Source organism: Haematobia irritans, chromosome 3 (assembly GCF_050003625.1).
Source record: "Haematobia irritans isolate KBUSLIRL chromosome 3, ASM5000362v1, whole genome shotgun sequence".
Taxonomy (NCBI): domain Eukaryota; kingdom Metazoa; phylum Arthropoda; class Insecta; order Diptera; family Muscidae; genus Haematobia; species Haematobia irritans.
The window spans coordinates 102,494,903-102,506,313 of record NC_134399.1 but is presented as its reverse complement, the minus strand read 5'-3'; positions in this window follow the sequence as shown (position 1 = coordinate 102,506,313).

Below are 11,411 nucleotides of genomic sequence, written 5' to 3'. Positions count from 1 at the left end.
CAAGCATATAATGTTCATAAACTAGCATAACATGTTTGGGACATGTTATGTTAATATGTTAGAACATATTATGTTTGGGACATAAAATGTTTGTAAATATAATATGCTTGGTTGCAAACATTTATTAATTTAAAAATAGCCTATAAACATATATGTGTTTAGAATGAGAGATCTAGCGAGTATGCTGAAAGAAAAATAATGGAAGTAACCAATTGGCGCCTTAAAAATATATCCACAGAAAGAAAATTTCATAAAAATTTCTTACTACCGGTGTATGCCCTAAGGAAAAACATAATATGCTTGAACAATACAAATAATATTTTGTTTGGACCAATCCTGAAAATATATATGCTTGAAGCAAAATGTGTTTTGGGGTATATGTTACAGAAGCGATTTTTTTAGGATGCAGCACTGTTCTTTTCTGACTTTAAGTCTTTAATAATACACATTTTACAGTTTCATAGTAAAAAATTTAATATACATAGCAAAAAAAGACACAGCATTAAAAACACATCCAAAAATGTCCTCCCAAAGATGTTCTTTATTTTAACTGCACAGGAAGCTCATTTGAATATGTTTTTTTTAGGTCGCTTTTTCAATATGTTTAATGGGTAATTTAAGTTTTGTTTTTGTTTTAAATAGGTTAAAAACGCAATAAGAAAGAAAAAAATGGAACAATTTATTTAAATTTTGTTGAAAAAAATACTAAATGCATTCTAGAAAAATTGCAAATTTTTGAAAATATTTGAGCTCAAGCGTTCCAGACAAATGTTAGAATGTATTAAAAATCATAAAAAATTTTAAAAATTTTTTATTTATCAAAATATCACAAAATTTCTTTATTCGCAACCAAAACGCTGAATTCGCCTCACTGCTTAATAAGTGATGCAAATTCTGTGCAACGACTGTTGAAATGGTGGACATCCGTCCTATGACAAGCCCATGTTAAATTCATCGCTTCTGTGCCAATTTTGCACCACTTACAAAAAGAACATTGTCACTACTTTTTTGGCGACGCTTTTTTTGCTGGTATGTAGTGGTGAATAACTTTTCGGAATCTTCCGAACATATCTGGAATATATGTACAAAAAGAACAAAAAACAAGTATATACGGCCGTAAGTTCGTACAGACCGGTTTTGCGCGGTAATTAGAGAGCCAGAATTTAAATATGGGGGTTGCTTTACATACATGGACCAATTTTTGTGTGATTGAGATGGTTTATCTGAGGGCTATATAGACCGGTTATGACCAAGTTTGGCATGGTTGTTGGCGGCCACATACTGACACAATGTACCAACTTTCAACCGCATTGGATGAATTTTGCACCTCCAAGAGGCTCCGGAAGTCAAATGTGGGGATCGGTTTATATATAGGCTATATCTAATTATGAACCGATATGGTTGTTAGAGACCATATACTTACACAAAATACAAAATTTCAACTGAATCGGATGAAATTTGCTCCTCCAAAAGACTCCAAAACCAAATTTGGGGATCGGTTTATAAACTGAAAAAAATATTGACCTAATATGGAAGATTATGCAACTTAAATTTTAGGACTCAAAGTTTACACATTGCTAAGGACAAAATAAAAGAAAGTTTATAATCCCTGCTTCAAAATTTTTTTTCATTAAATTTAGGACACAAATCTTGAAATTTTGCGTCTCTCTAATGAAGTTGTAGATCTTTGAAGTAAGGCAAATTTTCCTTAAAATAAAGAAAAACATTTTTAATTTAAAGAAATGGTCTTTAACTCAACTGACATATTGAATTTTTAAATTTAAGATAAAAACGCTTCAAATATAGGCTTGTTTAAGGATTTGCATTTTTGGTATAAAGTTGTTTTTTTAGTATTAAGAAAACTGTTTTTACTTTGAAGTACCTGGCATAATTTGGATTTTGAAATTAGAATTTGTTTGTACATAAATACCTTTATTAATATATTGCAAAAAGAAAATAAAAACTCGATGACTGAGATCTGTGTCCAATTTTAATTTATTTGATCCTAGATTTAAAGCCAGGGAGGTCCATAAAAAGTGTTTTTATTTTAAAGAAGCCGCATCTTTTGCTCGGAATCAATACCAAAATCCTTAAGGGAAGGTCAAAATCTTTGGATCCAAGTAAACTTTTTTTTTGAGTGTATCGAGGCTATATATATAATTATGGACCGATATGGACTAATTTTTGCATGCTTATTAGAGACCATACACTAATACCACGCTTCAAATTTCAACCGGATCGGACGACATTTGCTCCTCCAAGAGGCTCGGGAGGTCAAATCTGGGGAGCTATATATAAATCTGGACCAATATGGATTAATTTATGCATGGTTGTTAGAGACCATATACTAACACCACGTGTCAAATTTCAATATATATATATATATATATATATATATATATATATATATATATATATATATATATATATATATATATATATATATATATATATATATATATATATATATATATATTTTACTTTTATATGTATATATATTCTGGGTCGTGGTGAAATTCTGAGTCGATCTGAGCATGTCAGTCCGTCTGTTGAAATCACGCCAACTTCCGAATGAAACAAGCTATCGACTTGAAACTTGGCACAAGTAGTTTTTATTGATGTAGGTCGGATGGTATTGCAAATGGGCCATATCGCTCCACTTTTACGTATAGCCCCCATATAAACGGACCCCCCAAATTTGGCATGCAGAGCCTATAAGAGAAGCAAATTTCATCCGATCCGGTTGAAATTTGGAACATGGTGTTAGTATATGGTCTCTAACAACCGTGCAAGAATTGGTCCATATCGGTCCATAACTATATATAGCCCCGATATAAATTGTTCTCAAGATTTGACCTCCGGAGCCTCTTGGTGGAGCAAAATCCATCCGATCCGGTTAAAATGTGGAACGTGGTGTTAGTATATGGTCTGTAACAACCATACCAAAATTGGTCCATATCGGTCTATAGTTATATATAGCCGATCTCCAATCACACAAATATTGGTCCACATCGGTTCATAATTATGGTTGTAGGTCGGATGGTATTGCAAATGGGCCATATCGCTCCACTTTTACGTATAGCCCCCATATAAACGGACCCCCAAATTTGGCATGCAGAGCCTATAAGAGAAGCAAATTTCATCCGATCCGGTTGAAATTTGGAACATGGTGTTAGTATATGGTCTCTAACAACCGTGCCAGAATTGGTCCATATCGGTCCATAACTATATATAGCCCCGATATAAATTGTTCTCCAGATTTGACCTCCGGAGCCTCTTGGTGGAGCAAAATCCATCCGATCCGGTTAAAATGTGGAACGTGGTGTTAGTATATGGTCTGTAACAACCATACCAAAATTGGTCCATATCGGTCTATAGTTATATATAGCCGATCTCCAATCACACAAATATTGGTCCACATCGGTTCATAATTATGGTTGCCACTCGAGCCAGAAGTAACCTACCAAAATTTTATTTCTATAGAAAATTTTGTTAAAATTATATTTCTATAGAAATTTTTAGTTAAAATTTAATTACTATAGAAAATTTTGTCAAAACTTTATTTCTATAGAAAATTTTGTTACAATTGTATTTCCATAGAAAATTTTGTGAAAATTTTATTTCTATAGATAATTTTGTCAAAATTTTATTTCTATAGAAAATTTTGTCAAAATTTTATTTCTATAGAAAATTTTGTCAAAATTTTAGTTCTATAGAAAATTTTGTCAAAATTTTTTTTCTATAGAAAATTTTGTCAAAACTTTTTTTCTATAGAAAATTTTGTCAAGATTTTATTTCTATAGACGATTGTGTCAAAATTTTATTTCTATAGAAAATTTTGTCAAACTGAATTGTATACGTATTTAATCGGTCTTCTTTGATTTAATATATACCACGTATAGACTTTACAATTTAGAAGACGAGGAGGTTTTAAGATACCTTGCCATCGGCAAGCGTTACCGCAGCTCAAGTAATTCGATTGTGGATGGCAGTGTTTACAAGAAATTTCTACGCAATCCATGGTGGAGGATACATAAGCTTCGGTCTGGCCGAACTTACGGCCGTATATACTTGTTTATATATTCCAGTATTTGGATGTATAACAAACGGAATGGAAAAGTTAATATACCCCCATCCTATGGAGGACATACAATATTTTTCTCCAATTTCACTTTTTTTTACTTTAATTAGTATTTTTTGTTACACTTTTATTTTCTTATTATCTAATTTTGACAAATTGAAAAACGGCACACTCAACCACAAACGCACTTGAACACGATGCATCAAATTGTCTATTCAAATGTTTTTGCTAGGAACCTAATATGACAACACGGCATGACATTCTAACTACTTGCTGAGATTTTCTTTATTATTATGAATGAATAAATAAAGAATGCTAGTTCAAATCTCACCAGCGGATTTTTTTTTATCAAATACTTTTCTAAAAAACTAGTTTTTTATGTTATACAACGTTTTTATTTTGTTATTTTCGGTATATATTTTTGTATAAATATATTTTTTTCCATTAAAAATCAACAAAAAAATTAAAAATTATAGTAATTTGCAAAACCTTCTCAAAAGAATTTCAATGGAAGAGAAAAAGTCAAACCACACAGTTTCAAATACCTGAGGGGATGGAATTTAAGTTTTTTATTGATTTTCTATTTTTTGTGAAATTTATAATTGTTCAAAACTAAAATTTTCACTTTAAATAGCCTAAGTGGAAAAAATTAATAGGGGATTCTGAGATACGCTTTAAAAGAAATGTTTGTGGAACAACTTCCAATTTTTTTCCTGGGAATAAATAGACACTTTTTCAAAGTTAAGTTTGATTTCTTTCACAAATCTTTCTTAACCTCTTTGATGTATAGCATTTTTGTTCTATTATCTTCATTCCATTTACCAGTTTTGCTATCATTAATAATATTAGATTATTATAATTATATTCGTGAACTTTCTGTTTATTGCCTGCGAACATAAGCTATGGGCCAAGAGCTATTTTGCATAACTTTGAAGTGTGATGAAATGCCCGTTACAAATTTCACCATACGAAAATTCTTTCTTCTACAGCCTTTTCATGAATAATTAGCTATGGAAATATTATGGTTTAATTAAAATATATTGGCAAAAATATTTTTCTTTAGAAAAGTTAATTACCATTTTGACATTTCAGATAATGGACAATTTAAATAGAAGCTGTTGTAAATTTGTAACAATAGATTCAAGCATCGCAGGCTTATGTAAATTTTAATAGCTCTATTGCACTTAATGTGCTTTGTGTATGTTAATATTTTAACCGAGATCAAGAGTTTTTTCCAATAGGAAAAATATTATAACAATAATTACAGGACATCCAACCGAAATGAATGTTTCCGTGGCCATGGCTACACTTAAATTTATTTAAAATTGTCCTTCAGAAACCTGTGTGGTGCAAAGGTTAGCACCAAAAAGTTTTTTTTGGCGGTCAATTATGCCCTCCTAGTAATACTGCTGACATATCTGAGTGTTTCAAAGATTCTCTACACTCAAAAAAAATTACAAGATCTTTTGATCTTCTCTTAGGAATTTTAGTATTGATTCCGATCCAAAAATAAAATAAAGGTAGTTTTAGGGACCTATATGGCTTTAAATTTAGAATGTTAATAAAGCCATTCACGCACAAACACTGACCAAAAATATTTACGTGATATTAACGATTACACAACCTGAATTTGCGCGATTTACAAAATATTAAAAGCAAATATCTTTAAAATAATGAATTTTTAATTAAAACAAAGTTTATAACCTGTGCTTAAAGATTTTTTTATTATTAAATTTAAGACACACATTTTGGAAACTTGTGACCCTCCGTTAAAGTCGTATATCTTCGAACTAAGGCATATTTTCCTTAAAGTAAAGAAACACTTTTTTGGTTTAAGAAAGTCGCCCTTAAATTAATTGAAATATTGGATCGTTAGATTTAACAAATATAGGCTAAGACTTATTTGGAGGATTTAGCATCTTTGGTTTAAAGTTTTTTTTTGGTATTAAGAAAATGTTGTTACTTGAGAATCCGAAATATAACAGCCCAGCAAAAACAAGTATATACGGCCGTAAGTTCGACCAGGCCGAATCTTATATACCCTCCACCATGGATTGCTTAGAAACTTCTACTATAGACTGTCATCCTCAATCGAATTACTTAAGCTGCGGTAACGCTTGCCGATGGCAAAGTATCTTAAAACTTATAAACATCGTCTTCTAAATTTTAAGTTAGTCCATATGGGCCGATTAAATACGTGTGTAATTCAGTTTGACAAAATTTTCTATAGAAATAAAATTTTGACAAAATTTTCTATAGAAATAAAATTTTGACAAAATTTTTTATAGAAATAAAATTTTGACAAAATTTTCTATAGAAGTAAAATTTTGATAAAATTTTCTATACAAATAAAATTTTGAAAAAAAATTCTATAAAAATAAAATTTTGAAAAAATTTTCTATAGAAATATAATTTTGACAAAATTGTCAAAATAAAATTTTGACAAAATTTTCTATAGAAATAAAATTTTGACAAAATTTTCTATAGAAATAAAATTTTGACAAAATTTTCTATAGAAATAAAATTTTGACAAAATTTTCTATAGAAATAAAATTTTGACAAAATTTTCTATAGAAATAAAATTTTGACAAAATTTTCTATAGAAATAAAATTTTGACAAAATTTTCTATAGAAATAAAATTTTGACAAAATTTTCTATAGAAATAAAATTTTGACAAAATTTTCTCTAGAAATAAAATTTTGACAAAATTTTCTCTAGAAATAAATTTTTGACAAAATTTTCTATAGAAATAAAATTTTGACAAAATTTTCTATAGAAATAAAATTTTGACAAAATTTTCTATAGAAATAAAATTTTAACAAAATTTTCTATAAAAATACAATTTTGGTAGATTATTTTTGGCGATTTGGACCAATTTTTGTGTGATTCGTCATCGGCTATATATAACTATAGACCGATATGGACCAATTTTTGCATGGCAGTTAGCGGCCCTAACTAGAGCACAAATACCAAATTTCAACCGAATCGGATGAATTTTGTTCATCCATGAGGCTCCGGAGGTCAAATATGGGGATCGGTTTATATGGGGGCTATACATAATTATGGGCCGATGTGGACCAATTTTTGCATGGTTGTTAGAAACCATATACTAACACCACGTATCAAATTTCAAGCGGATCGGATGAATTTTTGCACCTTCAAGAGGTTCCAGAAGTCAAATCTGGGGATCGGTTTATATGTGGGCTTTATATAATTATGGACCGATATGGACCAATTTTTGCATGGTTGTTAGAGATCATATACTTACACCACGTACCAAATTTCAACCGGATCGGATGGATTTTGCTCCTCCAAGAGGCTCCGCAAGCCAAATCTAGGGATCGGTTTATATGGGGGCTATACGTAAAAGTGGTCCGATATGGCCCATTTGCAATACCATCTGATACATCAATAACAAATACTTGTGCCAAGTTTCAAGTCGATAGCTTGTTTCGTTCGGAAGTTAGCGTGATTTCAACAGACGGACGGACGGACATGCTAAGATCGACTCAGAATTTCACCACGACCCAGAATATATATACTTTATGGGGTCTTGAGCAATATTTCGATGTGTTACAAACGGAATAACAAAGTTAATATACCTCCATCCTATGGTGGAGGGTATAAAAAGCGTCGCCAAAAAAGTAGTGAAAATGTTCTTTTTGAACCCGGAAGTTTTGCAAAACTGGCGCAAAAGCGCTGACTTTAACATGGTCGTGTCATAGGACGGATGTCCACCATTGCACTGAATTTGCATCACTTCTTAAGATGTGATGCGAATCAGTGATTTGGAAGTGAATTCAAAAATGTTGTAATATTTTGCCAATAAATTTTTTTTTATTTTTTTATGATATTTTAATGCATTCTAACGCTTGTCTGAAACGTATTACCTCAAATATTTTCAACAATTCCCAATATTTCTAGAATTGATTTAGCATTCTTTCGAAAAAATTTTAATAATTTTTGCAATTTTCTTAATTATTGTCCATTTGAAACAAAAAAAAAAAATAAAATTACCTTTTATAAATATAAAATAAACAGCGAGTTATAACAAATTGAATTAAAAGACCATCCAGTGTAGTTAAAATAAATAACATCTTTGGAAAGACTATAAATTTTCTTATAAGTAAAATGTCATTATTTTAAAGAAATTTGTCCTTAATATTGTGAATTGAGCATCCTAAAATTTAGGTCGGGTAAACTTTAATACCACATAAATATTTTTTTTAGTGTAACTGGTTTCACCGCAATGTGAAACACCGTTCGGACTCGACTATAAAAAGGAAGCACTCAGTGGTAAGAGAGAAGTTCACCACTGTGGTATCACAATGGACTGAACACTTGAATACCTAACCTAATCTAATGCTATGGTCACACTGGGCAAATATTTGTCAGAAATCAAAAAAGAATCCGTCGCCACAGCCAAGGCAGCAGACATTTTGAGCTCATATTGAATGTATATCATCATGGTAGGAATATTTTCCAAAAATCATATCCAGATATTTGGAAAATGGTTCTGGAAAAACGTTTGACCCTCATTTTGGTCAAATATTTGCCTAGTGTGACCATAGCCTAAGATTTCAGGACGATGGTTAACTTATCTGTCATTAATGGCATATTATGACTACTGTATTGGCTTCAGAGAATATTTTGAACGAAATCTTTCCAAAATAATATTTTATTTGGCAAAATCCTGTAGTCTCTTATGTGGATTTTAATCAATATCCAAAATAATCTCAATGCATTTCAATTGTTCTGTTTTTCAATGCTCTCCAATATAGAATTATTTGCAATTTATTTATTGACAATTTCATTGTACCATTGTTGTAACATGCTACCCCTAAATAAGTAAGAAGGTTATTGACTAGACGTCATTACATTAAATATGAGTCTGTGTTAGTCCCTCCATTTCAAGAATGGCTATTGTTGCCAAAAAACGTCCAAATTAGTTTTATTGAGACACAAATAAAAGGTGGAATAAAACACAAAAAAGGTAAAATTGAAATAGGTGCTCGACTGTAGCTTTTTTTCCTGTGCTACATGTGATGACCTGATAAGCATTGTACACTGAATAGAAAAACATGCTCGGTTCCAAAGATTTTGTTTTTATACTCATGTTTTTGGGAATGATTCCGAGCCAAAGAAGCGAAAAATTGAAGTATGGATACATTTAAGCACAATGCTCTGTTAAATTAGGGTGTACGCAAAACCTGAGTCTAAGAAACAAGTTTTAATTTATTGGTTTTTAAGCTTTTTCTTCATGTATTATTAAAGTGCTTTAAAAACGTTTTAGCGACAACATTAGTTTATAAATTCAAACCTGACCTGATTACAAATTATGCTATGTTTCAAATATAAAACGTCTTTAAATAAAATAAAAAAATAAAGAATTGAACGCTTTTTTGCTTTGTAGTCAAGATACAAAAAGTAATTTTTTTTTCAGAATTTTTCAGAATTATTAAAGAAAAGTTCACCTAGTCACACAAAATTGTCTTTCATATATGGGTAAGTCAATAAAAACGACTTGATTGAAAAGTGTATTAATTTTTGTACAAAGAAAAAAAAAAAACTTTATATCAGAGAAATTCGTCTTTTATGCTAAGCAAAAATTGGCATTCGTATTTTAAGAACATGAAATCTCTAGCCTCACAACAATATTTATACCCTACGCCACACTGTGAAACAGTGTGTATGTTATGTTAACACATTTTTGTAATCAAAGTCCAGGTCGCTGTTTCAGTCCAATCGACTTCAAGTTTGGCACAAGTGTCTGTTATGGATCAGAAGAGAACCCTATTGATTTTGGTCTATAAACTTAAAATTTAAGTCGGCTAATGCACTGGGGTTGAACACAATGTTAGTAAAAACAAGTAAGGAAAGTTTAAAGTCGGGCGGGACCGACTATATTATACCCTGCACCACTTTGTAGATCTAAATTTTCGATACCATATCACATCCGTCAAATGTGTTGGGGGCTATATATAAAGGTTTGTCCCAAATACATACATTTAAATATCACTCGATCTGGAAAGAATTTGATAGACTTCTACAAAATCTATAGACTCAAAATTTAAGTCGGCTAATGCACTAGGGTGGAACACAATGTTATTAAAAAAATATGGGAAACATTTAAATCTGAAGCAATTTTAAGGAAACTTCGAAAAAGTTTATTTATGATTTATCGCTCGATATATATGTATTAGAAGTTTAGGAAAATTAAAGTCATTTTTACAACTTTTCGTGGCAATTTTACAAGGTTCCACCATTTTTGTCGAAATCAGAAAAACATATTTCTAAATCTGAACCGATTTCAACCAAATTTGGCACGCATAGCAACAATGCTTATTCTACTCCCTGTGCAAAATTTCAACTAAATCGGACCAAAAAATTGGCCTCTGTGGTCATATTAGTGTAAATCGGGCGAAAGCTATATATGGGAGATATATCAAAATCTGAACCGATTTCAACCAAATTTGGCACGCATAGCTATAATGCTAATTCTACTTCCTGTGCAAAATTTCAACTAAATCGGAGCAAAAAATTGGCCTCTATGGTCATATGAGTGTAAATCGGCCGAAAGCTATATATTGGAGCTATATCTAAATCTGAACCGATTTCAACCAAATTTGGCACGCATAGCTACAATGCTAATTCTACTTCCTGTGCAAAATTTCAACCAAATTGGGGTAAAACTCTGGCTTCTGGGACCGTATTAGTCCATATCGGGCGAAAGATATATATGGGAGCTATATCTAAATCTGAACCGATTTCAATAAAATTTGGCACACTTGACTATAGTACTAATTGTTCTTCTTGTGCAAAATTTTAAGTAAATTAGGGTAAAAATCTGGCTTCTGGGGCCATATAAGTCCATATCGGGCGAAATATATATGGGAGCTATATCTAAATCTGAACCGATTTCTTCCAAAATCAATAGGGATCTATTCTGAGCCAAAACACATACTTGTGCCAAATTTGAAGTCGATTGGACTAAAACTGCGACCTAGACTTTGATTACAAAAATGTGTTCACGGACAGACGGACATCGCTATATCGACTCAAGAGCCCACCCTAAGCATTTTTGACACCATGTGTCTATCTCGTCTCCTTCTGGGTGTTACAAACATATGCACTAACTTATAATACCCTGTTACACAATGTAGCGCAGGGTATAAATATGGGAAACATTTAAATCTGGAGCAATTTTAAGGAAATTTCACAAAAGTTTATTTATGATTTATAGCTCGATATATATGTATTAGAAGTTTAGGAAAATTAGAGTCATTTTTACAACTTTTCGACTAAGCAGTGACGATTTCACAAGGAAAA